The sequence below is a fragment of the Adiantum capillus-veneris genome, chromosome 3, assembly GCF_014529385.1.
Source record: "Adiantum capillus-veneris isolate H3 chromosome 3, ASM1452938v2, whole genome shotgun sequence".
Lineage (NCBI taxonomy): Eukaryota > Viridiplantae > Streptophyta > Polypodiopsida > Polypodiales > Pteridaceae > Adiantum > Adiantum capillus-veneris.
In genome coordinates this window covers 104,969,808-104,997,064 of record NC_140933.1, presented here as the reverse complement: position 1 = coordinate 104,997,064, position 27,257 = coordinate 104,969,808, and the positions used below count along the sequence as shown (strand labels likewise).

The 27,257-nt window shown below is 44.4% G+C and overlaps 1 pseudogene across 1 annotated transcript; it reads right to left on the bottom strand.

Moving 5' to 3' along the window:
- Positions 1 to 218: 218 nt before the first annotated feature.
- LOC147461442 (cytochrome P450 709B2-like) lies at positions 219 to 26,957 on the bottom strand (annotated as a pseudogene). Its single transcript, XR_015187595.1, has 3 exons — positions 26,499 to 26,957; positions 915 to 1,281; positions 219 to 842 (listed from the first exon to the last, which is right to left on the bottom strand). The product of XR_015187595.1 is annotated as a cytochrome P450 709B2-like (transcript).
- Positions 26,958 to 27,257: the final 300 nt, after the last annotated feature.

Below are 27,257 nucleotides of genomic sequence, written 5' to 3'. Positions count from 1 at the left end.
GATTTTCCTAAAGATATGCAAGGGGCACCTTTATCATGAGGTCAGTGCCTCCCTTACATCAAATTTATCATGGTCAAATATGGGTACTTCCAGTGCCTTGGAATGTGTCAAATGCAGCACGCAGCCCCGTTAGCGACTCTTCTACCCAGGTGCATCTGATACATGCCTAAACAGCCCCACGTGATCTCTACCTACTTTTTATTTCAACGATCAAAATATTTACTTCGGTAAGAAATTGACAGTTTTAAACATGTTCATGAATTCAAATGAAAAATACAAGAAGCTCAAATCTTTATTTTTTCATCTTTTTCAGCAGGTTGGGTGTATAAGCACAATATAGTGGGTTGCTTGCTACGGAATCACCATGGATCACTTGCTCTGGAACCAGCCTGGAACACTCTGCCTACTTCACTATACAACAAGGGGCTCCAGCAAGATCTGATACCATATTCTGGCTGTAAAGTTAACTGAGTAATTGGCGCATGTCTGTAGCCCAGAGAAACCCGAAATCGGAACTTCTGTAAGACCATACAAAGAACAATCTTGGCCTCCATCATGGCGAAGTTCTGGCCAACACAAATTCGCGGACCACCCCCAAAAGGCAGAAAAGCTGATGGATGTTTGCAAGCGTTCAAGACCCCATTCGCAAATCGCAGAGGATTGAACTCAAGAGCATCTGCACCCCACAGTTTGCAATCAACATGCAAAGGCAGAATAGGAATAGTCAATCCAGTGCCCTTTGGTATTAAGATGCCACCAAGCTTTTGATCTTTGATGACTTTACTAGAAGTATTTACAGCAGGTGGATACAGCCGTAGGGATTCTTGTAAAACCATTCCTAACTGCCAAAACCACACATGCGTCAGGCCAAAAATGTAGACAAATGTCTGCGTGTAAATCTTATTAGAACTTACAATCTTCAAATGATTCAACGAGTCTGCATCTGGGTGCCTGCTGCCAAGGAGGGAAAGAACTTCTTCCCGAGCTCACTCTTGCCATTCAGAATGGTTGGCAAGAAGCATGACCGTCCATGTGAGCAGTACAGAGGTTGCCTCATGCCCAGCAAAGAAAAAAGTCTTGCATTCATCCATAATTTCCTCCAAACTCATTGTAAGATTCTTCTGGCCTCCCTCTCTAAGAGCAGAGAGCATTAATCCCAACAAGTCACTTCCATAAGCATCACTGGGAAGACTCAAGCGCCTTTTCACAATCCCTTCCAAAGTAGATGTGATTTGTTTCCTTAATTTCCACCGATACCTGTTTGTTGCTGTAGGTAGGTACCTACATTTTATGTAAAACAAGAATTCTATACCATTTGCACACTGTTTTTTGACAAATTTCACATGATCACCCACCAAATCTGAGAAAGGAAATAACTCAAGCTCAGTTCAAGATCTTACATTCAGACCCTCTACTAAATTGGTTCAGACATCCCCACAGTCGGACATAATTTTCCACAGATGCCTAACCTAGAAAATATTTTTCTTCAAATACCCTTTTCAACAAGGAGGATGCTGTCAACTTATACAATCATAATTTAAACCAATAAAAAACAGCCTTCTCTACTGGAAAATGTTCCACGCTTGAGGTTCCATGAGATCTTGTGAAACATCATTTATTAAATGCGATCACATATCAAGGGGAAAATGACAGGCAGTTTTAGAGTTACACGTCATTTGCCCCCTGATTTGATCACTTGCAAGGCACATCTTTTCATGTGTGTCAAATCTCTCTTTTGCTTTCCCATCTACTGAAATGCACTGTTCAACGCCATGCGCCAACCCAGCAGGGGGCCGCGAGCTGTTCGTGGCATTCAGGTCAGCAGCGAGGGTTTCGCTCTGCAGGGAGGTTAACTCCTCGTTACACAGCAGCAGTGGGGTCCCCTATAGGTTTCTATGAGCAGGGCTTTTGGAGCATGTTCTCCCACACCTTTTTGCATTGAGACTTATTGCCCGCAGTGGATTGTGGAGTTGCTTTTTTGGAGCTTGGGTTATGTATGGACCTTTGAGGCAGTGATCACAGCGTTTTGAGTTGAGTTGCATACCCGCTGAGGCGTGGTACAGGTCAAGCATGAAGAAGCAGAATGACAAATCTGACCCTTTAGAGGATGCCATTCAAAAGCGCAAAGAAGAAATGGCCGAGACCATTAACAAGATCACCTGCAACCTCTTGGGGTCGAAGAACGCGTGCTGGTCCAAGAAGGCAAGATAACCACATTGGAAGATCGTGTGACGGCCCAAGATGAAGAGATTGTGCTACTTACAAAAGAGCTTGCCGAGGTGCGATTCCAAAACACACTTGAAGAGGGAGAATTACAACCCTCACTAATAGAAGAACTCAACACGATTAAAGAGCAAGTGCGGGCCATCAAAGAGGGGGAAGACCAATAAAGAAATGACCACTTCTTGGGTGGATGTCATTACAAAGACTCAACAGAAAGCGGACAAGGCCGAGAAATGGATCGAGGTTGCCAAGAAAGGAAAAGGCAAGGAAACAACGTCGACACCCACCATTATTAACCTGACGCTAGAAGAGGAGCAAAGAAGACGTGTGAACTTTACATGTGAGGATTTGTGGCCTTAAAGACAAAGATAACGTGGATGAAAAGGTTAAAGAACTCATGACTACAATGGGGGAATGAACCGATGCACACGAGAGATTGGAGAGTGGGCAATAAGAAAAATGGAAGCAATGGGGAAACCTCGAAAGAAAGGGAACTCATCCTTCGTTTTCCCTCCATGGAAAGGAGGACTTTTTGAAGAAGAGACCAACTCTTAAGAAGACGAAAATCTTTCTTGGGGATGACCTTACCCTCTCGCAGATCGCTCATATATAGGAGATAATGCCAGAGATAAGAGCAGCAAGGGAAAAAGGTAAGATTGCCTTTTACCGAGATGGAAGACTGGTGATATTGGAGCGACACTCCACGTGACGGTGCGAGATCTGTGGGACCACATTCAAAGTTTCTACTTAGAACTGTAATGGATCTATGCGCCTTGGTGTGGGTGCTTTTGAGGATAGTTTTACTGGGAGAGACATCATCTTTTACTATGAGACACATCACGCCCATGGGCAGCCTATGTCTCACATCAATGGATACAGATGGGAGATAGCGTGCACACAGGAGACACGGCCAGAGCACAAAGGGCGGGGCTCAGGGGGAGTGGCAATGTTATTCAGGGAGGAGTTGCAGCCATTGATACATATAGCCTGTAGGGATGAGCAAGCTAGGTACATGTGGGTGAGATTGAGAGTAGAGACAAGCAGATATATCTACATTGCTATTTGCTACTTTCCCCCAAGTACATCAGTATATGCACCACCCAGAGGACAGCCTCTCTTTTCTATTTTGAATGATGGCATATGGGAGTTCTCTAGAGATGGTGACATTATCATCCTAGGGAACTTCAATGGTAGGACTGCCCACCACCAGACAGTATTGTACTTTATGATACTTCAGAGGAGATGCTGAGGGAGCTCGATGTTGCAGAGACGGGCCTGTCTAGACTATCACAAGATGTGGAGCATATTGAGTATGGACGACACTTGATGGAGACTACACATGTACTGGCCATCTTGAATGGCCTAAAGAGATTTCCCGCTGCGGGAGGTTTTACATGCTTTCCACACAGACACGGAGCCAGCACAATCGATTATGTCATGGCACAACCGAGCTTCATCTCTAGTATCCAAGACCTCACGATTGGACCTAGACCTGTTGGTGTGGCAGTAGATCATGCCCTTGTGTGGATGACAATATCTTTTCAGTTTAAAGTGGCATATAGGTTACGGGTAGCAACCCCTACTTGCTACAGCTTCACGCGAGAGACGAACTCTGTATACATAGATGGGATCTACAGACGCATGTACACTGAGAAGCCAAGGCGACTTACTACTATACTGACACAGACACTGCACAATGCGGCAGTAGAGGGTTACCCGCACACCCAGCCTGACTAAAGATGATAGAGACGGCGTTCTGGGAGCATGCCCCAAAACATCTGGTATGATGAGGAATGCCCCGAGACAAGAGCCAGATTTCAAAGGGAGGTGCTTTTGGGGGACATCACTCACACATAGTCACAGATTGACTGACTTCCGACGCCTAGTGTGGCAGAAAAAGAGGGCATTTTTGGCTCGACTAGAGCACGATCTATACCAGCTATTCTTGAGTCAGGACTCACGTGAGGCATGGGGACCCCTTGCCATTATCTCTATAGAGGCCTGGGGCCATAGGCATCAAAGAAAAATGAGGGCTTCCTGTTCTTTCACTTTGCCCTAGGTGCGGCAAAGTTTGTACTTTCGTTCATCTGATTCGGTCCGGGCCCCACGCAATGTGGTGCCAGTTCTGTTTTCATCTGCCTTTTCTACCACATTCCTTTGCTGCTCTAGAACTCTCTGGCCTGTCTGCAATCGGTTCTTGCTATGCCTTTTTGGGGCACTTTGCGGAGATGTGCCCATGTTCCCCGTATCCAAAACACTTCCCCTCTTTGAGATAGATAACCCTTTCTGTATGAGTCTGTCGGGGACGTGTATCATTCTTTTCGATGTTCTGGGAACTCTTTTCTTTCTACTTTCATTGTGAGAGGTCTGTTGGGTTCTCTGAGTCAAGATCTCATCATTGGGGTAAGTCAAATTCCCCAAATGTATCGCAAAAACCTCGTTTTACATGACCCATCAATTCTTCAAAAGAATTCAACTTCTGTTCCAAGCAGTAGTCTCGGATCTCTGTAGGAAGTCCGCAGCAAAACCGCTCAATTTGTTCCTTAAACAAGACCTTCATAAATAAAGAGGCTGGTAGGAAAGAGTTCCAAAATCTCTCGCAATAAGCGTCCAAAGAATCACCCTTGGCCATCCGAAGATGATTCGAAGCAGTTCGTATATCTCGTTCGTACTCCCGAGTCAGCCAGGTTGAAATAAAAAGCCTTTCAACCATATAACCGGAGCTTCGTTTCTCAGTAGAAGAGTGAACCACCATGTTCGAGCATCACGGAACCCAGAAAAGAATTCAAATCGACTATCCACCTTCTTTAAATTCTTTAACATTCTTGCTTTTATCTTCGAGGAAGTCGTATATTGGTTGGCTTTTTTAAAAATATGTTTCTTCTTTGCATAAAATATGTGATTGTCGGAGTCCGAAGTATCTAAGGATGAGTCCTCTGTAAAACTCTCAGAAACTGGGCAAAATCTAGGCTTCTTTGCCTTTTTCTTGCCCTTTCTGAAGCTTTGCTTGTCCATGTCTTTCTGCGAGTACAGGTTCTGCTTTTCTCCACTCGTTTGTCCTTTTGGCTTTACTCCCTTCGTGAGAGTAAAAGCAATGGCCACACGCCATCTCGAGTAAATCATATCAATCGGGTAATTCTTCAGGTGTATTATAAATCTCGGGTTCCTGGAGTACTTAATCAATCTGTTGACACATGCGAATCTGCAGTTGAGGTTTGTACTCCTTTTTTCGCAAACTTGTCCGGAAAAAAAAAATACCCAAATCTTCATTCTTTTCTTCAGTTCCCGTGCCAGACCTTCAACTTTTCTTTGCCTTCCCTCTGAGAGGTGTCATCTCTGTCTGATTCTTCACCAGAACCCGTGTGTAAGCTGGGATTTGTAATGGCTTTATGGCCTGTCAGACAGAGCGATGAAGACGGGAACGCGCCCGATCCGCGATGTATGAAGGGTGGGAGTGGCTAATAAGTCCGGGGTCGGGGCACGAAGATTCTTTCCCAAAAGCTGTGCGCTGTAAGAAGGATCGCATCCTCCGTAGAAGAAGAATCTTTTTGCGTTCTGATACCACTATAACGAGCTTGGACACTTCAAGTCAAGATTCTACCCCGACACAGCAGAGATTCACTTTAAAACAGTTCACAATTCACAATTGATTTGACACGGCCCGACGGAGTTCCGTGCCTAGAGTTAATCCCCAAAAGACTGGCACCCCTTTCGGTATTTTTATTTATATTAATCTGTGTTCAAAGTACAAGAGAGTAGGCAGGCGCTCACTCTCAGACTCTGCGTCCAGATGCTCTGAGTTGTGAAGGCCCTGCCCACTTATTTATAAGTTTACAAAGGATGCCAAAAAACAGAGCCCCAAAAGCAGTCGATTTTAAAAGCCTCTTAAATAAAGCAATTGGCCCAAAAGCTTCCCAAAAATCAGCCAACGTAAATCTGGTATTTCCGTACAACAACGCAAAAAGAGGAATTCCGTACAACTTTGCCACGTCAGCACTGTAGCGCAAAAGGCAGGACTGCCGTACTGTTTGTCAGCGGAATTATCAAGACTGCCACATCAGCTTGTCCCCGCATTTTTCGGTGCTGCCAACCGGGGTATGTGTGTGTATGCTCTGCTGCCCCGTGTCCATGGCCATGCCACGTCACCAGTTTGTGACAATACGAGCGTGGAACATGGCATTCTTAGGGAGGCATACAACACTCTGACTATCACAACCAATCACAGCATGTGTTGGAAGACCAAAAGTCCTAACAAGCCGACCAAGCTAGATGGCTTCTTTCCAAGCTTCTGTGATAGAAATATATTCAGCTTCTGTAGTGCTCAATGCAACAATCTTTTGCAATCTTGAACACCAAGAAATAGCTCCATTAGCCAATGTAAAGACATAACCACAGGTAGATTTCCGAGTGTCAAGATCTCTTGCCATGTCTGAATCACAGAATCCCCGCATTGACAATGTACCCTTTCCATAACATATGCATGTGTCATGTGTACCTTTCAAGTACGTGAAAATGCTCTTTATTGTCTCCCAATGTGGTTTGCCAGGATTAGACATAAACCTGCTAACAACTCCCACTGCATAAGCAATGTCCGATCACGTAGCAACCATGGCATACATCAAAGAACCACAGGCTGATGCATAAGGAATGCTTTTCATAGCATGGGCAGCTGCATCATCTTTTGGGCAATCATGCTTGCTAAGCTTTGTGTGTGGTGGTAAAGGCACACCAAGAGGCTTAGCATCAGCCATATTAAATCGCTCAAGTACTTTGTTGATATACTTGTCTTGAGAAAGGAATAAAAGACGCTTCTTTCTATCCCTTGCAATGCGCATGCCCAAAATATGTTCAGTTGCATCCAAATCTTTCATTGAGAAAGCTGAACTCAGCTCCTTTTTCAAAGCATTCAAAGTTTCCTTATACTTGCCTACAATCATCATATTTTCCACATATAGGACTAGCACAATAAGACTACCATCAGGAGCTTTTTTAGTGTAAACCAGTCATCTGCATACCTACGTTTGAACCCATGGTTAAGCATAAAAGTAACAAACTTCTTGTACCACTCTCCAGGGGCTTGTTTCAGCCCATACAAGCTGCATTTTAGTTTGCAACCAAATGCTCTTTCCCTAGAATGACAAAGCCCTCAGGCTGTTGCATGTATAGCTCCTCATCCAAGTCGGGAATGTAGAAAAGCAGTGATCATATCCATGAAATCCAACTCCAAATCCAAGATAGCACATAAAGCAAACAAAACACGGAGCGTAGTCATTTTCATCACAAGTGAAAATATTTCTTGGAAGTCTATGCCTTCCTTCTGTGCATAACCCTTAGCAACCAAACGCGCTTTGTACTTGGGTTTTTCATCTACACATTTGACCTTATAAACCCACTTGTTATAAATAGCTTTCCTACCTTTGGGCAAAGGCACAAGCTCCCATGTATTATTTGCATAAAATGATTGCATCTCAGATTTCATAGCAAGTCCCCCACTTACTTTTGTCTTCACAAGACTTGGCCTCTTTGAATGTAAGAGGCTCCCCCTCATCAGTCAACAAAATGCAATCCATAGATGGTTGAAACCCCTCTGGTTGCCTTCTAGCACGTGTAGACCTCCTCACCCAATGATCTACATTGACTGACAACAAGTCTACATTATCCAGAATGTGCACATCATCAATTGGTGGCTGATTTTCAGCATTACCTCGCTGCTGTAATTCATTTTCAGCAAGCTGGTCATGTGGTATAATCCCATTTTGTGCATCTATTTGTTGTCCTCTCCTAGCAATTGCACAATGGGTTGCTGCTCATTTTCAGCATTAAAAGGAATCAAATTTTCAGCCAAAGGTGGCTTTATGGCTGGTTGATTATGATGAAACTTGACCTTCTTTTTGTCAATGTTTACATGTGTAGCATTTTTCAGCAACTTAACCTCATTGAAAATTACATCTCGGCTGCATATTATCTTCCTGTACTGAGGTATTCAAACTCTGTAACCCATCTCTCTCTCATCTCCATATCCCATGAAGATGCCCTTGATAGATTTCATGTCAAGTTTGGTCCTCTAATCAACAGGCACATCCACAAATGCATCGCAACCAAAGACTCGTAAATGGTCATATGAAGCTGGTTTGCCAGACCAAACCTCTTCAGGGATGCCATTATCTAACGCACGATTCGGAGAGTGATTGTGCACATGAACTGCATTTTTAAGAGCCTCTCCCCAAAACTCTTGAGGGAGATAAGTTGTGGACAACATGCATCTCTCTCTCACAAATTGTGAGATTATATCTCTCAGCCACACCATTAGATGATGGATTAAAAAGGGCTGTCAATTCCCTCTTAATGCCATTCATCTCACAAACTCTGTTAAACTACGTGATAGATACTCTCCCCCATTATCCGTCCTCATAGCTTTGAACTTAAGTCCTTTTTGTGTGGTCACAAATGCATTAAGTTTCTTAAATGAGTCAAGCACATCACTTTTACTCTTTAGTACACATATCCATGTCTTTTCATTGTGATCATCAATGAAAGACACAGGCATGGTGCAATGTCGTTTCTGCTTGTCTTGTTTTGCTTTCTTTTCCCTTCTTTTGGTTGGCTTGGGTTGTTTGTTTGGGGTTTTGGTTTTAGTTCTAGCTTGTTCATGGTTTGTTTGTTCGGGTTGGCCAGCTACATTCATCTCAGCTCTCTCTACCAAGCTTCTTCAACCGGTTTCCACCTAGATGCTATGTCAAAGACTCCTACACTGCCTCCGAGAAGTTCCCGCTCCAGCTATGGTCTTGAGGAGCCACTTTTAGCAAGTGGAGTGCTTGCTCTTTTGGATTAAAGCCCCTTGTCACCTTTGGTGCAGTGCTTTGTTACCCACCTCGTGTCATCCTCCTGATGCAATTGCTCTTTCCCTTCTATTTCTCCATCACCTCTTGTTGTCAGATTTTACCAGTTGGCAAATATCTACTCGACATTGAGCTTCTCGTAGCTGCTCGCTATCATCTTCATCGTTGGTGGCTTTTGGTGGCTTCGGTTCTTGATTTACAGTTGCTGACTTGGCTTTTAGTTGGAGGGCATATGTTATAGAGGTGACTGATGGCCTCTCTCTACTTAGCAACTTCAAAAAGAGGGTCTCAAAAATAAAACAAAAATCATTGGAAAGAAACCAACAACTAAGGTTAGCAGTTGCCACGTCCTCGTGACGCGCACGCACGCACACACAGAGCTTGGCCGTAACGAAGGGCGAACCTGCCATATGAAAACGTGTTTGCCGGACGTAACTTTGGTCGTTCAAAATTGCACACGTTAACCATAACTGCTAGTCGTTGATGCACGCTACCACCAACTACTTGCTTCACGCCTATTGTGTGCTGCCCGCCTCCTGTGCGTTGTTCGTCAGCTGTGTTGTGCGAATTTATGTGGCAGTTGCTCCCCTACAGAGTTTACACGCTTGCTGCTACCTTGCAGAGTTTACGCACCAGCTGTTGCTTGCTACCTGTTGCCTTCAACATTCCTCTATGTATACGCTGTATAGGTAGGATTGTGGAGACTCCCAACCACTGCCTTTGGCGATCCTTCTTAATTTGGCTTTCTTACGTGGGGAGCAGTCTCGTTGTCAAGGCATTGTCTTGGCAATCATTTGTTTTGTGAGGGAGCTACCACGGATCCAGTATTTATGCTGAGCGCCTCAAGGTATCTCATGGGTACCTTGAGTATGATAGCTAGAGCAGGAGCGCAACATGATGCTCCTTAGATCCGAGATGAGGCATACTGGATGCTATTTGTTGTGGAACAATGGGGGAGCTTGTTGCTGCCACGTTCTCAGTGTTGTACCGTCCACTATTGTAGACATCCTTGCGGACATTTGGGTGGACACTATCCACACTCTAATAAGACCGGCACTAGGTGCCAACAAAAAAGAGTATCCAACTTTATTTTACTGCCTTTTGTCCCTTGGGCCCCATTGGACGGGGTCCCAAAAGTTGGTAGAACTCTCTTTGATAATTTGCCCCCACTCGGCGAGGATCAGTAAGTCGGTGAGAAATCTTGCTTCTTCTACTGCTACTAGGGTTTAGGCCCCTCGGCCGAGATCTACAAGTCAGTTCAGGTCTTCAGTGGCTTGACACGTCAACAGTCTGTGACAAACCCCCTTCTTGAAAGAAGAGTAATCGTCCGGAATTAAAGTAAATTTGCACAACTCAAGTTAGCTCAAAAATTTCTTGAGAGTCATTCCGAGGGACAATATCACAATTTAATAGCATGGACAGCTGTACGGAATACCGAAAAACGCGTTGACATGCTGACTTGGTAGGCCCTACGGATTTTGGCAAAATGCGCTGGCAAATGTTGAAGTGGCAGAGCATAGGGATTTTCGCGTTTTTCGTTGGCAACTCTTGGGCCAATAGCTTTTAAGTTTGAAGCTTTTTGATGTACTGCTTTTGGAGAGGCCATGGGCCTTTAAATATGAACCCAGGGCCCTCTCCTACTTGGACTTGCTGACGAGCAGTTGAGCAAAGAGGACCCTCGGACTTTGTACTTTGCTCAAGCATTAATATAAAAATAAATACTGAAAGGAGCGCCAAATTTTGGGGCCAATACCTCTGGGCACGTGCTTGTGCTAAGCAGATGCTCCAATATTCGAAGAATCCCCAGTATGCAAAATTTTTTACCAAGCATCCGATCGACGAAATGCATATTCGGTGGCGTACAGCCATCAACTCACCTTTAAAGTCAGCATTGAAGAAACCACCTGCCCACAGGTGTACACAGAAGATGAACTTGCCGATGTCATAGAACAATGAGTCAATCAAATATTGAGGACCACGAAGCATTCGAAGAGACGCAGCAAGGGAGTAGACTACTCCGATTACTTGAGTAGTCAGTCTTCTTTTGCAAATGCACAAAAGCCAAAGAAGCGAGTACGTTTTGAGGGTGTTTTAAGTTCATCCTCATCCTCTTCTGACAATTCAGATAGCTCCTCTGATTCAAGTGATGAGGACCGAGAGAGGAGGAAGCGAAGAAAGACTTAGAGACACGGTAAGAAAAAGAAGAAGGCCAAGAAGAGCAGATCCCACCAAAGACTTCGAAATTTTTTAGACAGTTCTGAGGAGGATTCATCCTCTTCTGAGAGTTCGGACTATGATGACCAGATGTTTTGTTCAAAGAAGAAGCACTTTTATAGAGCCAATCAATACGACTTTTTCGAGGATAAGAGCAAAAAAACCAAAGAATTCAAAGAGGGTGGACATGGACTAAAATTTGATACCTTTTCAAGCTTTAGAGCAGTTTTAAGTAACAAGTCGAGCGATTTTGTTGTGGACTTCCCAAAGCGATACGAGATTACCGCTTATTACAGAAATTTGAGTCCATACAACAACTGATGGGACATGCTAAGCAAGGGTTTGCTATGCATTCAAGTAACTTGACTTATCCAACAGATCAACTTTCGACAAATGATGACAGAAGAAGAGGAAAGAAAGATTCACGTATCCAACTGACAGAGGAACAGAAAGCCAAATACCTCAAAACGGGGAAGTGCTTTGATTGTGGGGAACAAGGACATGTACGGTGCAGCGGAAGTGAATGTTGAACTTTGCTCAAGATGAGTGCTCCGAACCGTGCTCAAGGTTCCGTTTACTTACGGAAGGGAGAGCCTTCCGTTCCTTTAGTGAGAGAGTGCAAATGATCACAAACAAAGTGGGTAAACACTGTGCATGAAAGTACCGAGACTGAGAGATAGAGAGAGAAGAATACGACACCAGACAAGTTGTCAAACCCTCCTCCAAGGGCCCCACTCTCTATGGCGAGAGCGGTCTACTATTGATTGCACAAATCTCTACAATGCAATGGACTTGTCGACGACGAAGAGGACGACAACGAGACGGGCTGAAATCTGAAAACGCTAATGGCTGAAATCTGCAAATCTTTATGTGCTGAATTCTGACTCTATGTTGATGACGTCGGCGATGACGACGATGCGCTGAAAACGCAGATTCTGAAATCTGCGTTTTCTGGGTTGAATCTGCAAACTTCGGTGGATCTACCCGTGCGGCAAGGATCTGCTCTGCGGGAAGGTGAGATCTGCGAGGTTCGGGGGCTCTACAGCGGTGTGTCTATACTGAAAACTGGAAACGCTGGTGCATATGTTGAAGCCGTCGCGGAGAATCTGCAAAACGCTAGGGTGTCATGCTGATGCAAAAACGATAGGGTTGAATGTTGTCTTGCTGCAAAAACGCTAGGCTTCTGCTGTAGTCTGCTACTGCCAGGGCTGATCTTCAATGCAAAACGCTCGCTTTCTTTATGCAAAAACGTTAGGCTGGATCGGGGGTCTCCTTGCAGAAAACGCTAAGTAAACTGCTTGGGGGGTCTTGCTGAGAAGATGCACTGTTGGATGTCAGGTCCCTACTACCTCTTCTGCCATATTATGCTAGCTTTGGGTTTTCTTATATACTTGGCTATCAAAATTGCCCTACCTAGTTCCCAACAAAAGTCACTTAAAAATAATAAGTGAAAATTGGCTAAAATAGGAAAAATAGGTCTATGCACTGTAAAAATGTTCTTGATGGGTTCTGATGGAAATCTGATGATCATGTTGTGTGCAACCTAAGGATATGCATCTACTCTAAGTGCCTGGACATGCACGGTCTGCGAACAGACTCACAAAAGTGTCAGAACACTTCCTAATCTAACTGAACTGAACTCATGTCATGAAGTAGCTTGGCCACGTACACATAGGGTTAGATGTGCACGTGACATCCCCTCCTTTTCAAAGTGAGGGACTAGTACCGAACTGTATGGCATCGAGGGAGATCGCCAATAGCGTCTGGAATCTTGGAAAGTACTCTTCGCCGGCCCACTCTGATGCGTGGGTCGTGCAATACTTGAACTTCATAAAGTTCTGCAACGCTTGCTTCTTTGGGCCGCATCGAAAGCGACACAAAGTCATTTGTGGCTCCTTCAATGCTTCAACTTCGTCTATAGTCATGCGTTTACCTTCTTCGAGAATCTCCGAGAATGCAAATTCCTGAAACCACTTCCAACACATAAACATGAACATATCCATTTCATGTAAAGTGACTCGAAAAATATTATTCTTTCGAAAAAACTGTGCATGCAATGCAGATGGACAAAGAGACGGAGTGCCAAACCGTTTATCAAACACATGCAAACAATAGAATCAAAACTTGTCTTTCTGATCTAAATCAATCAACTATGGCAAATCACAATGAAAATGCCTCCTATGCTTGATGCTCAATCCTTCTTGTGCTCTTTCTGTGTCATGCCAAGGATGAGATATGTAATATGAATTCCTTGAATACAAACATTTTCTCTTTTCATGAGTAATCCGCATATATCTATGCTCATTCATGAGTGAATCATGTTCATCGTACCATATGTCATGCCTATGAAAGGGATCACATAAAGACGGTGACTAAAGAACAGGAAAGCATCACGAATAAAACGCTCGAACAATGCGTGCTGACTAATCATTCGAACACATAATACTTCATGTGGGGGTTCTTTGGACCTCGACTCAAGAGCCAAGATCGGTTCTTCGTGATCTATCGAATCTGCAATGAGGTTAGCTTCACTAGAAAAAGTATCAACTAAACCATCATCCTTGTGAACAATTACAGCTTCTTCCTGCAAATCATCATGCTCGTGAATAATCACATCTTCATCATGCAAATTATCATGCTCGTGAATAATCACATCTTGATCATGCAAGTCATCATGCTTATCATTATCATGCAATTCATCATGCTTTGGAAAAGAAGAGACCCAGAGAGTCCCCTTCTTCGGATTCTTTTCAATCTTCGCCTGCACATTAGAAATAAGCGATGAAGAATGAACAACTTGCTCGCGATCCAATTCTGTTTTTCTTTCTACAGCCACCAAGCGTAGTTGCTCGAGCTCACGCTCTAAGGCTGCTATTTCTTCTTCGTCCGCCAAGCGTGCTTACTCGCGCTCACACGCTAAGGCTGCCATTCTTTCTTCGTGTCACGCTTCTTCTTGTCTCATCATGTCCACCATTGTCTTGACCAAAGCCTCCATAGGATTTGGTGCAATCCGTGGCGTAGATGGGGAAGGGGGAGGGTCGGAAAAACCTCTGGTGGGGAAAATTCTTCTTCGCAACTTCCTTGCTCCCTCCATGCGAAGTATCCATTCCGCTTTGGGTAATGAGCGTACACTGAAGTCTTGGGTTCTTAAGTTCACGAGGAACTTGGATTCGTGTGGGTCTTGGGTTCTTGGGTTCTTGAGGTTCTTGAGTTCGTGAGGTTTTTGAGGATCTTGAGGGTCTTGGGGTTCTTGAGATTCTTGCGGTTCTTGAGGTTCTTGGGTTCTTGGGTTCTTGAGGTTCTTGAGATTCCTGGGAGTCTTGAGGTTCTTCTGTAGCTTGCAATCTATGTTAGAGAAGGATCTTCTCTTCACCTAAGCTCTTCTCTTTTCTGCGGGCGCACCCCTTGGCGGCCTTGTGCTCACACCAAGGTTGCTTTTTCCCACCTCACGTCGATTGGCCGGCCGCTAAGTGCACGGTCCGCTCTCAATGAGTGAAAAGAGAAACAAGGGGAGGCTGGACAAGCCCTTCTTTCTTGAGTTTCCTGTCACTCTTCAAAAACACGATTAGGAAATGACACGCCCAAGTCGACTTGGGTTACGTGAGACCGCAACAAGCAAAAAAAATTATGTGGTTCTTTCCTTGAGTGGTACAGAACACTGCCAAAGCTCTAATACCAACGTAAGGTGCATCGGAAGTGAATGTTGAACTTTGCTCAAGATGGGTGCTCCGATCTGTGCTCAAGGTTCCTTTTACTTACGGAAGGGAGAGTCTTCCGTTCCTTTAGTGAGAGAGTGCAAATGTTCACAAACAAAGTGGGTAAACACTGTGCATGAAAGTACTGAGACTGAGAGATAGAGAGAGAAGAATACGACACCTGACAAGTTGTCAAACCCTCCTTGAAGGGCCCCACTCTCTATGGCGAGAGCAATCTACTATTGATTGCACAAATCTCTACAATGCAATGGACTTGCTGACGATGTCGACGATGATGAGGACGGCGACGAGACGGCTAAAAATCTGAAAACGCCAATGGCTGAAATCTGCAAATCTTTATCTGCTGAATTCTAACTCTATGTCGATGACGACGATGCGACGACGACAAGCGGAATCTGCATACTTCGGTGGATCTCACCGTGCGGCGAGGATCTGCTGCGGGAAGGTGAGATCTGCGAGGTTCGGGGGCTCTACTGCAGTGTGTCTGCTGAAAACTGGAAACGCTGGTGCATAGGTTGAAGCCCTCGCGGAGAATCTGCAAAACGCTACGGTGTCATGCTGATGCAAAAACGCTGTCGACGTCTGCTCGGAGCATTCTAGCTTTCGAGCCGTGTGTGTGCTTAAGTGTTAATTCCTGTCACAGGTTTCTTTTGCACGTTCTCTCTGTGTGTGTCTAAAGTAAAGAATTTTGGGTGAAAGCCAAAGCCTACCGCCCCACGGGCCGGGTTCAGTGTGTGTGTGTGTGTGCACGTGCGCGCGTGTAAGGAAAAGAGGCTGATTCTATTACCTAAAAGTCTCCCAGAATGCCCAAATCTTACCTATTTTGGGAGCAAGTACATCAATGTTACATAGCAGGCCCGTAGGCATTAAACGGAAAAATAAAAAACTGGATACGAGGCACATGGCCAAACGGAACAGACTGAAAGAGTAAATCAAGTCATTGAGAACATTCTCAGGGCCTATTGTTCGCAAGAGCCAAAGAAGTGGTTATAATATCTTCCTTTAGTAGAATATGCTTACAATTCTTCCGAACACAGAAGCATTGGAATGTCACCCTTCAAAGCTCTTTATGGACACAACTGTTTAGCACCGCTTAACTTTTCAGACCCATATTCCCAATTCACAAAACGAATCTCAATTGTCAAAAAGGAATAAAGATTAGAGAATTTTCAACAAATCCAACAAAAATAGATACTAGGGTATATTTGGAATTTTTGCAATCTGAGGGGTTTTCTTTTTCTCCTTAGCTCGAGGAACAACTGTCGCAAATTGCTGATGTGTCAAGTCACTCAAGAATGGAGCCAACCTTCAAATCCTAGTCGAGCCTAGTATCCACCAACTTGCTAAGTGCGACGGGGGGAACCTACATGAACTTGTATTGAGTCTAGACATCCTCTTACTATACAAATTTCAGTTCCCGTCTGCGGGTGACACTACCGTTCACATTGGCCATACAATGTCCGACCATTTGCAACTTCAAAAAGAGGGTCTCAAAAATAAAACAAAAATCATTGGAAAGAAACCAATAACTAAGGTTAGCAGTTGCCACGTCCTCGTGACGCGCGTGCGCACACACACACAGAGCTTGGCCGTAACGAAGGGCGAACCTGCCATATGAAAACGTGTTTGCCGGACGTAACTTTGGTCGTTGAAAATTGCACACGTTAACCGTAACTGCTAGTCGTTGATGCACGCTACCACCAGCTACTTGCTTCACGCCTATTGTGTGCTGCCCGCCTCCTGTGTGTTGTTCGTCAGCTATGTTGTGCGAATTTATGTGGCAGTTGCTCCCCTACAGAGTTTACGCGCTTGCTGCTACCTTGCAAAGTTTACGCACCAGCTGTTGCTTGCTACCCGTTGCCTTCAACATTCCTCTATGTATACGCTGTACAGGTAGGATTGTGGAGACTCCCAACCACTGCCTTTGGCGATCCTTCTTAATTTGGCTTTCTTACGTGGGGAGCAGTCTTGTTGTCGAGGCATTGTCTTGGCAATCATTTGTTTTGTAAGGGATCTACCACGGATCCAGTATTTATGCTGAACGCCTCAAGGTATCTCATGGGTACCTTGAGTATGATAGCTAGAGCAAGAGCGCAACATGATGCTCCTTAGATCCGAGATGAGGCATACTGGATGCTATTTGTTGTGGAACAATGGGGGAGCTCGTTGCTGCCACGTTCTCAGTGTTGTACCGTCCACTATTGTAGACATCCTTGCGGACATTTGGGTGGACACTATCCACACTCTAATAAGACCGGCACTAGAGGTTCTTGAGTTCGTGAGGTTTTTGAGGGTCTTCGGTTCTTGAGGTTCTTCGGTTCTTGAGGTTCTTGAGTTCGTGAGGTTTTTGAGGGTCTTCGGTTCTTGAGGTTCTTCGGTTCTTGAGGTTCTTGAGTTCGTGAGGTTTTTGAGGGTCTTGAGGGTCTTGGGGTTCTGGAGGTTCTTGAGATTCTTGCGGTTCTTGAGGTTCTTGGGTTCTTGAGGTTCTTGAGATTCCTGGGAGTCTTGAGGTTCTTCTGTAGCTTGCAATCTATGTTAGAGAAGGATCTTCTCTTCACCTAAGCTCTTCTCTTTTCTGCGGGCGCACCCCTTGGCGACCTTGCGCTCACACCAAGGTTGCTTTTTCCCACCTCACGTCGATTGGCCGGCCGCTAAGTGCACGGTCCGCTCTCAATGAGTGAAAAGAGAAACAAGGGGAGGCTGGACAAGCCCTTCTTTCTTGAGTTTCTTGTCACTCTTCAAAAACACGATTAGGAAACGACACGCCCAAGTCGACTTGGGTTACGTGAGACCGCAACAAGCAAAAAATATTATGTGGTTCTTTCCTTGACTGGTACAGAACACTGCCAAAGCTCTAATACCAATGTAAGGTGCAACGGAAGTGAATGTTGAACTTTGCTCAAGATGGGTGCTCCGATCTGTGCTCAAGGTTCCTTTTACTTACGGAAGGGAGAGTCTTCCGTTCCTTTAGTGAGAGAGTGCAAATGTTCACAAACAAAGTGGGTAAACATTGTGCATGAAACTACTAAGACTGAGAGATAGAGAGAGAAGAATACGACACCAGACAAGTTGTCAAACCCTCCTTGAAGGGCCCCACTCTCTATGGCGAGAGCAGTCTACTATTGATTGCACAAATCTCTACAATGCAATGGACTTGCTGACGATGTCGACGATGATGAGGACGGCGACGAGACGGGCAGAAATCTGAAAACGCCAATGGCTGAAATCTGCAAATCTTTATCTGCTGAATTCTAACTCTATGTCGATGACGACGATGCGACGACGACAAGCAGAAAACGCAGATGCTGAAATCTGCGTTTTCCGGGCTGAATCTGCATACTTCGGTGGATCTCACCGTGCGGCGAGGATCTGCTGCGAGAAGGTGAGATCTGCGAGGTTCGGGGGCTCTACTGCGGTGTGTCTGCTGAAAACTGGAAACGCTGGTGCATAGGTTGAAGCCCTCGCGGAGAATCTGCAAAACGCTAGGGTGTCATGCTGATGCAAAAACGCTAGGGCTGAATGTTGTCCTGCTGCAAAAACACTAGGCTTCTGCTATAGTCTACTACTGTCGGGGCTGATCTGCAATGCAAAACGCTGGCTGTCTTCATGCAAAAACGTTAGGCTGGATCGGGGTTCTCGTTGCAGAAAACGCTAGGTAAACTGCTTGGGGGGTCTTGCTGAGAAGATGCACTACTGGATGTCAGGTCCTTGCTGCCTCTTCCGCTAGATTATGCTAGCACTCGGTTTTCTTATATACTTGGCTATCAAAATTACCCTACCTAGTTCCCAACAAAAGTCACTTAAAAATAATAAGTGAAAATTGGCTAAAATAGGAAAAATAGGTCTATGCACTGTAAAAAAGCTCGTGATGGGTTATGATGGAAATCTGATGATCATGTTGTGTGCAACCAAAGGATATGCATCTACTCTAAGTGCCTGAACATGCACGGTCTGCAAACAGACTCACAAAAGTGTCAGAACACTTCCTAATCTAATTGAACTGAACCCATGTCATGAAGTAGCTTGGCCACATACACATAGGGTTAGATGTGCACGTGACAACATATATATACGCGCTGCCCCAAAGGCACAAGAATGAGAATGACCGACAGACTAAAATAGAATTGGACAAGGAGATACTCGCTCTAGAACAGATACTGGATAGCAAACTGAAAGGGATACTGATGTGCTGACAGTATTCTGCTTTATGGCTTTATAAAAGAACTTTGAAATGGAAATTCTCGAAGATGTCTCTGATTTATATGTGAAATTATTATTTTTTTGAAGAAATTGTGTACAGATAACATGTGAAATTGAGGATGAGATAGTGAGGAATTTGCATATGAATGCAATTGGGAGCAATGACGGCTCATGAGTGAAACCCGATCACTATTCAAGATAAGAATGATGAATTTTGTTTAAATGAATGAGATGACTGGATATTGTGGTGAGCGCATCAAGAGTTCTCGAGGGATAAGATGGCTACACAGGGATCTAGGTGCATCAAGGCTTCTGGACGGATGAGATGACTAGACTGAATGATTGAAACATTGTGTTCAGTATGAACTAAGTGTATGATTTGTGAACTGGAATTCCCGAAAATGAATCTGATTTTTGTGCTCACTCATTTGATTGTGTTTGAGTGCAGGTTTGAAAGACAAAAAGACTGCAGTATTTCGGTCTTGAGATTCGATGGACATGATCGCAATAAGCACTAGTTAATCCGACATTAGTTTGGTCCGGTGTGGATCTAGGTGCGATTGCTAAACACGTTGCCAAGAATCAAGGTCCTAGATCTCTATGGATTCTATGTGATTTGATTTGAATGTGATTTGATGTTCAGTGACTGTCGTCTTTGTGCAAGTGTTGGATTTGTGTCGTCTAGTGTGTCGGTACTTAAGAGGCACTGTCTACTGAATTGGTTTATGGCCTATGTCTGATTTTGAAGGCGTAATCCAAGGCGATTACAATTCTTTCAAAGAGAGGGTATGTCACAGATTGATGACGTGGACAACTGTACGAAATCCCAAAAAACGTGCTGACATGCTAACATGGCAGGCCGTACTGATTTCCGCCTATCATTCTGAGGTTTCCAAGCATACAACAAAACGCTTCCCAGACATCCCGTCTGCATCATTCTGAGGTTCAGACAGTACCAACACAACATTTCTCACTACTCCACCCGGGAGTAAATCACCGAGCATTGAAACTTGTATTAAAACCAGAGTCAAACAATTCAGATCGGCACCAAGACAAGTTTAAAACAGGTCCCGTCCATTTCAAACAAATTCCAAACAGGATCACCAAACATGTTCTCAAAAAAAATTTAGAAAACTCCTAAATCAAAGTGAAAAAGCATTCTCGGCATAAGTTGAGCGAGAGCGGTCTACTATTGATTGCACAAATCTCTACAATGCAATGGACTTACTGACGATGTCGACGACGAAGAGGACGACAACGAGACGGGCTGAAATCTGAAAACGCTAATGGCTGAAATCTGCAAATCTTTATGAGCTGAATTCTGACTCTATGTTGATGACGTCGGCGATGACGACGATGCGCTGAAAACGCAGATTCTGAAATCTGCGTTTTCTGGGTTGGATCTGCAAACTTCGGTGGATCTGCCCGTGCGGCAAGGATCTGCTCTGCGGGAAGGTGAGATCTGCGAGGTTCGGGGGCTCTACAGCGGTGTCTATACTGAAAACTGGAAACGCTGGTGCATATGTTGAGGCCGTCACGGAGAATCTGCAAAACGCTAGGGTGTCATGCTGATGCAAAAACGATAGGGCTGAATGTTGTCTTGCTGCAAAAACGCTAGGCTTCTGCTGTAGTCTGCTACTGCCGGGGCTGATCTGCAATGCAAAACGCTCGCTTTCTTTATGCAAAAACGTTAGGCTGAATCGGGGGTCTCCTTGCAGAAAACACTAAGTAAACTGCTTGGGGGGTCTTGCTGAGAAGATGCACTGTTGGATGTCAGGTCCCTACTACCTCTTCTGCCATATTATGCTAGCTTTGGGTTTTCTTATATACTTGGCTATCAAAATTGCCCTACCTAGTTCCCAACAAAAGTCACTTAAAAATAATAAGTGAAAATTGGCTAAAATAGGAAAAATAGGTCTATGCATTGTAAAAATGCTCCTGATGGGTTCTGATGGAAATCTGATGATCATGTTGTGTGCAACCTAAGGATATGCATCTACTCTAAGTGCCTGGACATGCACGGTCTGCGAACAGACTCACAAAAGTGTCAGAACACTTCCTAATCTAACTGAACTGAACTCATGTCATGAAGTAGCTTGGCCACGTACACATAGGGTTAGATGTGCACGTGACATCCCCTCCTTTTCAAAGTGAGGGACTAGTACCGAACTGTATGGCATCGAGGGAGATCGCCAATAGCGTCTGGAGTGACCGGCTCAAGGGCAGTGTCAGACTGTCGTAAGGAGCAACTTGGAGGCAAGTAGATCAGATCAGCTTGGAGATTTTGCGCCTTGGGAGCAAAGCCTTGCGGGGCGGGGAAACTGGAGTTGAACAGAGGGATTGCAAAGGGTGCATAGTAGCTGGGAGTAGCAGAAGAGTGGTTTGTGCGGCTTGGGAGTTATTTCAAGCTTGGAATTGTGTGCAGCCTATTGGAGTGCGAGAAGGTACGAAATACCAGGTTTTGCAACTTCAACTAGGAATTCCCTTGCTCGAGACCCAACAACAACGACCAAAAGCAACCAAAAGCTATAGATAACGGAGAAATCTATTTAGCGGCCTATGCAACGGCACAGTTCTCAAGGAACCGCACAATTTGTTTAGCTCGAATTCGTGAAGTCAAAAGCAAATGGAGGAGTTCGCTAGAGGACAGCGGCAAAGGTCACTTGGACACACATGGTAGTACCAGTACTCAGTTAGTTGCCTCGGTACCCGAGAGGTACGACCACAGTTATTATTGTAATTCAACGCTTTGTTTGGCTCGAAATTGTGAAGCCAAAGGCAAAAGCAGGAACTCACAGATAGACAAGGACAAAGGCAAGCTGGACAGAGATTACGGTAGTAAAATTTGACACAGGAGATCGGCATGGCACCTGTGGCGGTGGCCACAGTGGCCTCGACGTCAAATTTCTAGTCAAATGACAGGTGTCACCACTAGCTTCAACTAGAGAGAGGCTTGTGAGTGGCAGAGAGGGGCAACCACATGCTCCCTATAATTAATTTGGACCCTTGTGTTGGAGTTCAAGTTATTGGTGTTTGGACCCGTAGGTCGGAGTTCAATGCACATATATCTGGCAGGGAACCAATCACACGTCTAAAACACTATGGATGAGCTAGCCAATTCATTGTTGTTGGTCAGATTATGCACAGGATGTGTTCCAACGGTTCATTATCTTAGAGTTTTATATTTTGGACGTGATGTGTTCACAGTTCACGAATGGGGATTATTGGACGTAGTATGGTCTACAGTTCAAAGTTTCTACATAGGCAATCGACGCTCAAGATGGCATTACTTTCAGGTACAAAATTGAGGAGAGCAACACTGAGGTGTATCCAGTAGTCCAAGGCCTTCTATTGGGATGTCCATGGTAGCTTCTTCATCGATGTGGTCTCCCTATTGATGTCGACTATGAGCTGCAAAGACGGTGTTAAAGTTCAGGCATCTCAAGTGAGCTGCCCAATGTGATCCCATTATTTACTTTGGCTTTTAGGTATTTATTTTACTTAGTTGTCAAAGTCTTGGGTAGGGCAATTTACTGGGATTGCTATATAAGCAACCCTTGCCTCCATTGTATACACATTCAATTATTCATTGCCAAGGTTGATTGGTTCAGGAGACTCTCTCTCTCTCTCTCTCTCTCTCTCTCTCTCTCTCTCTCTCTCTCTCTCTCTCTCTCTCTCCTTGGTCTCTACGCTTCCGCATCGTCGACTTTGACAAAGAGGCAAGCCACTCTACTCCTTTGTCACAAATTTCCTAGAAGGAAATAAATTCAATCGATTTGTGCTTGACATTTTGGGGGTGCTAAAAAGCTGATCATACTCTGTTCTCGAAGGGTTCACCGTTCAATACCCCCGTATGTAGCATACATTCGTGGGGTATTAAAAAAACCCCTCTTTTAACATGTCTGAATGAATAAAATGACCCCTTATATTAAGAAATTTTTCCAAATTTGAATATAAAAACCCCTTATTTTAATGTATCTCTGTTAAATTGCTTAAAAATTTTGCATTTTAAAACCCCTCCTATCGAACTCACGTTCTACATTAACATGATTACATAGTGCACCCCCCGAGACTCTGTTGAGGCCTCAGTGACATTATCTGCTTAGTGGAAGAATTATTGCCTGGTTGAGTTTGCTTGCAACAACACTATAGACATACATCCATCAAGAAGGCACCATTTGAGATAGTTGAGAGTGGCAAGAAAGAGCTGCCTATCTTGTGCACCAAATACTTAACCTTTCAAGCTTGTAATTTTGTAGACGATTTGTCACAATCTCGTGATGTGGCACCAGATTGTGACATGGCACTAGCTAAAGATCTGTCCAACTTGCAAAGCTCGATCAAGGGGCCTAAACCCTAGCAGAAGAAGAAGAAAAAGATTTTCCACCTTGTTAAAGCCGACCGGGGGCTTGCAACCCACAATCCTAACCCTGCCCAACCAAGGGGCCTAAAAGTCGTACAAAGACCCCCAATGACAAATTACGTGAGAAGATGTTGACGTGGCAACTTGGTACGGACCTACCCACGAATTGCCCGGGCATCAATTGACGCAGTAGCGCTATACAGATGACCATGGGCTAGAGCTTTTAGAACAGATGCTTTTCACGTAACATGCTTTTGGTAGGCCAAGGGCCTTCCTTTTTATAAGTGGGTTTGGCTCTCTCTAGCATTCTACATCATGGAGAAGCAGGGCAAAGCTCGCCAATTGTACCTTGTTGGAGCAATAAAGAAATATACCGAAAGGGGTGCCACAGTTTGGGGCCATTGCAGTCTGGGAGTGGAACTCCGTCACTCCATGTCTTGAATGGATGCTCTCTCTCTTTCAGATCTGTTATTTTGTAGTGTCTAAAGTCTGTTCACTCTATTCTTTTCCGTTGGCACGTGGTGCTGTCCCATCACAATCTAGAAATATCATTTGCCAAGATCAAGGATACTCTACAACAGTCTCAAGAACGATGACTTGAAGTTAAAGGAAGGTGATTGAAAGCTTCTTATGCTTGAGAAGGCCATAATGAGAAAGATGAAGGTAAGGGAAAGCCTTATTTGCAGCTAAGTACGAGATACTATGGACCCTTCCTATAATGACCTTTCAATGGACAACTACCAACAGGGAGCCTGAGTAGCAACCTGAGGTAGAAGAAATAGAGGAGATTCTTATGTCGGAGCAGATCCTAGCACACAAGGAAACAAAAGTAAAGGACAAGCTGGTCCAAAAATACTTGGTCAACCTCAGGAACTATTCTAATCTTGATGCTTGGTAGATACTCATAAGTTGTTAGAGCTTTGCCTTGAGGCTTTGGTTTAGCTCCGGCCATTCCAAAAGTGCACGTCAATTCAGAGAGGGTTGAATCTAGTGTAGTGCGTGCTACACAAGAGAGAAGCAACGCCACTCCTTTGTCAAAGATCAACAAATTGCAATAGAGACACCCATTTTGTCTTTGAAATTAGGAAGTATTGATGTGCTCACACTATTCTGGCAAGTGATTGCTATATAATATGTACATATGTTATACCATAATATGTGATGTTATGGTTAAAATTCGAAAGTTTGGGATTAATTTGTTGTACAATTTCAAACTATATGTTTTATTTGGGTATCTATGAGGTAGAATGTCTGCAACATTTTATGTCTTTTCAAAAATCGGGGTGATAATGACAGAGTTACCAGGGAACGCCCCTACCAAGGCCTGGAACGACGGAACGGCGTTCCGGCCGGTTGCAGGTGCCCGGAACGGCCAGGCGTTCCGACAGACCAGGGAATACCAGAACGGCAGGGGTGAACAGGGCCGGAACGTCTCAGAACGGCCCGGAACGGAAGCAATGGTAAGAAAGCATAAAGGGGCAGATTTTGGGTGTGTGTTTTTCCTTATAAATTGCTCCCCCCTCACCCCTTTCCTTCCCAAATGCAACAAGCCTCAAGGCTCTCTCTTTCTTCCTCTACCCTCGGGCTCGGGCCTCAAGCTCTCAAGCTCTCTCTCTTGGGCTTGCCCTCAATTTTCAAGGCTTCAAGCTCTCTCCCTTGGTCTCAAGAAGTGAAGCCTCTCTCAAGCTCTCTATCTCAAGCATGCATTGTGTCTGTTGTAAATGTACTATGACCGCGCATCACCAAGCGATGCAATCAAGCCATAATAAGGTGGAATGGTATGTTTTTTGTGAGTATTAGAGTCAAAGGACTCTAACACTACTTGTATTCAAAGTTCAAACACATAACGCTAAAAATTGCATTATTTGGGTGTTTTTTAATGCCTCCCGTTCCGCACCGTTCCCGTTCCGGACCCCTTGCCGTTCCCCTGTTCCGCAGGGAGGCCCGTCACCGTTCCCGTTCCGCGTTCCAGGTAACTATAGATAATGATGGTTAGAATGGTGAATTGAGTGCATCGGAACATCTGTGAGAGGTCAACGAGGCCTAGATGTGATGGCTAAATGATTCAGTGTGATTACAACTTGTGTTTGAGGTCTCGATGGGGACTAAGATGTCAATGTACTGCTATGTGTTCGTTTTTCTAGTGCATGCTTTGAGATTGTACTATGTTGTGAGTGATGGTCAAAATGCATGTATGCATGCACTCATTGCCCAAAAAATGGTCCATAAAAGGCCTAAAATGATTGGTTATTCTTTAATATGAAATGTTGAATATCAAGCAGATCTCAGATCTACAACCACAAAGTGATATGTGTGTATGATGTGCTGCTATGTATGCCAAACAAAGTAGCCATGATTGAAGTAAATCCATCGGAAAACTCATAAACAAATAACTGTTCTACAGAGATTTGTAGTATAAATCTTATAAGCGCACGCTATCTCACTTTCTTCTATGTAATTGAGCAATAGTGTGACATTCTCCGTAAACGACAGTTGAGTCTACAAATTCAGCTACAATTTCAAGAAAGCATTTTAATGCCAAGACCCCGTGCAAGGAACTGCAGTCCAAATGTGGATGTCACAGGACAGCTGAGACGACTTGTGAAAGCCTTTGAATGGGGGCACCCATTTGGAGATTCATTGGGTGGTCTTATATCTTCAACATAAACAGGAGACAGTCAAATGAAACCATGTCATGATTAGCACCAGAGCGCAATTCACAATCCACATGCATTAATCAACATAACAGGAGACAGTCATATGAAACCATGTCGTGAGTAGCAACAGAGCGCAATTCACAATCCACATGCATTAATCAACAGTTTTGCCTAAAATATTTACACTGTTCGAACATCAGAACGCATTTACAAACAGTATTTAAAGACATTCTCCCAGCATTCATCTGCATAAGCTACAGAACCGTTTATGGATTTCAACTCTCACCTTGATGGAAAAGACGAGAACATACCATACTGCTTAGACCATACGGAATGAGTAGGGAGGGCGCGAGGTATGATATCATGGGTGATGTGAGGAAAGGGAGAGGCTCGGCTGGCTTTGTTCAGGGCGGAGATCTCAAGATAGTTACCCAAAAAAATGCGGCAAGGAGGGCCGCTGATTCCTTGAGCTCTCAAGCACTTCTGAATGCGCAACGGCGCCCATACAAGCAAAGAAAGTGCCTTGTGTGTGAGAAGCACCAGAAGAAGCAAGAGTGGCAGAGCCGCTAGGCCATAGCGAAGCAATCTAGAGCTGCACGCGAAGCAGAAGAAGCTGGGCTCTCTCAGCTCCACACGCTCTACGCTGGTGTCTTTCATGCTCCACAGAAGGGGCAATCACAGCCTTGATTATGACCACGGTACTTACGTAATGCGAAATGTCCACAGAAACTGTACGCCTGCATTACTTTTAGTTGCAAAAGAGTGACTTAGGTACCCCAGAGGGTAACAAAACACGGGAGAGGGTAATTTGTTAGATCAGGGAATCTAACTAAACCATGTGGTGGTTACACGTGAGAGTGAGGTAATTGTTATTTTGGTAGGGGGGTGGGGGGTGGGCCGCAAGGCTCATTTTTTAAGGATGACCTTAATCATTCATTTGAAGGGTCAATTTTTACCTATCCTTCATTAAGCTATATTTATGCAAAAATATTCGAAGGGCTACTCAAAGATTTTCCAATATTGTATCTTTCTTTCGAAGGGTGAA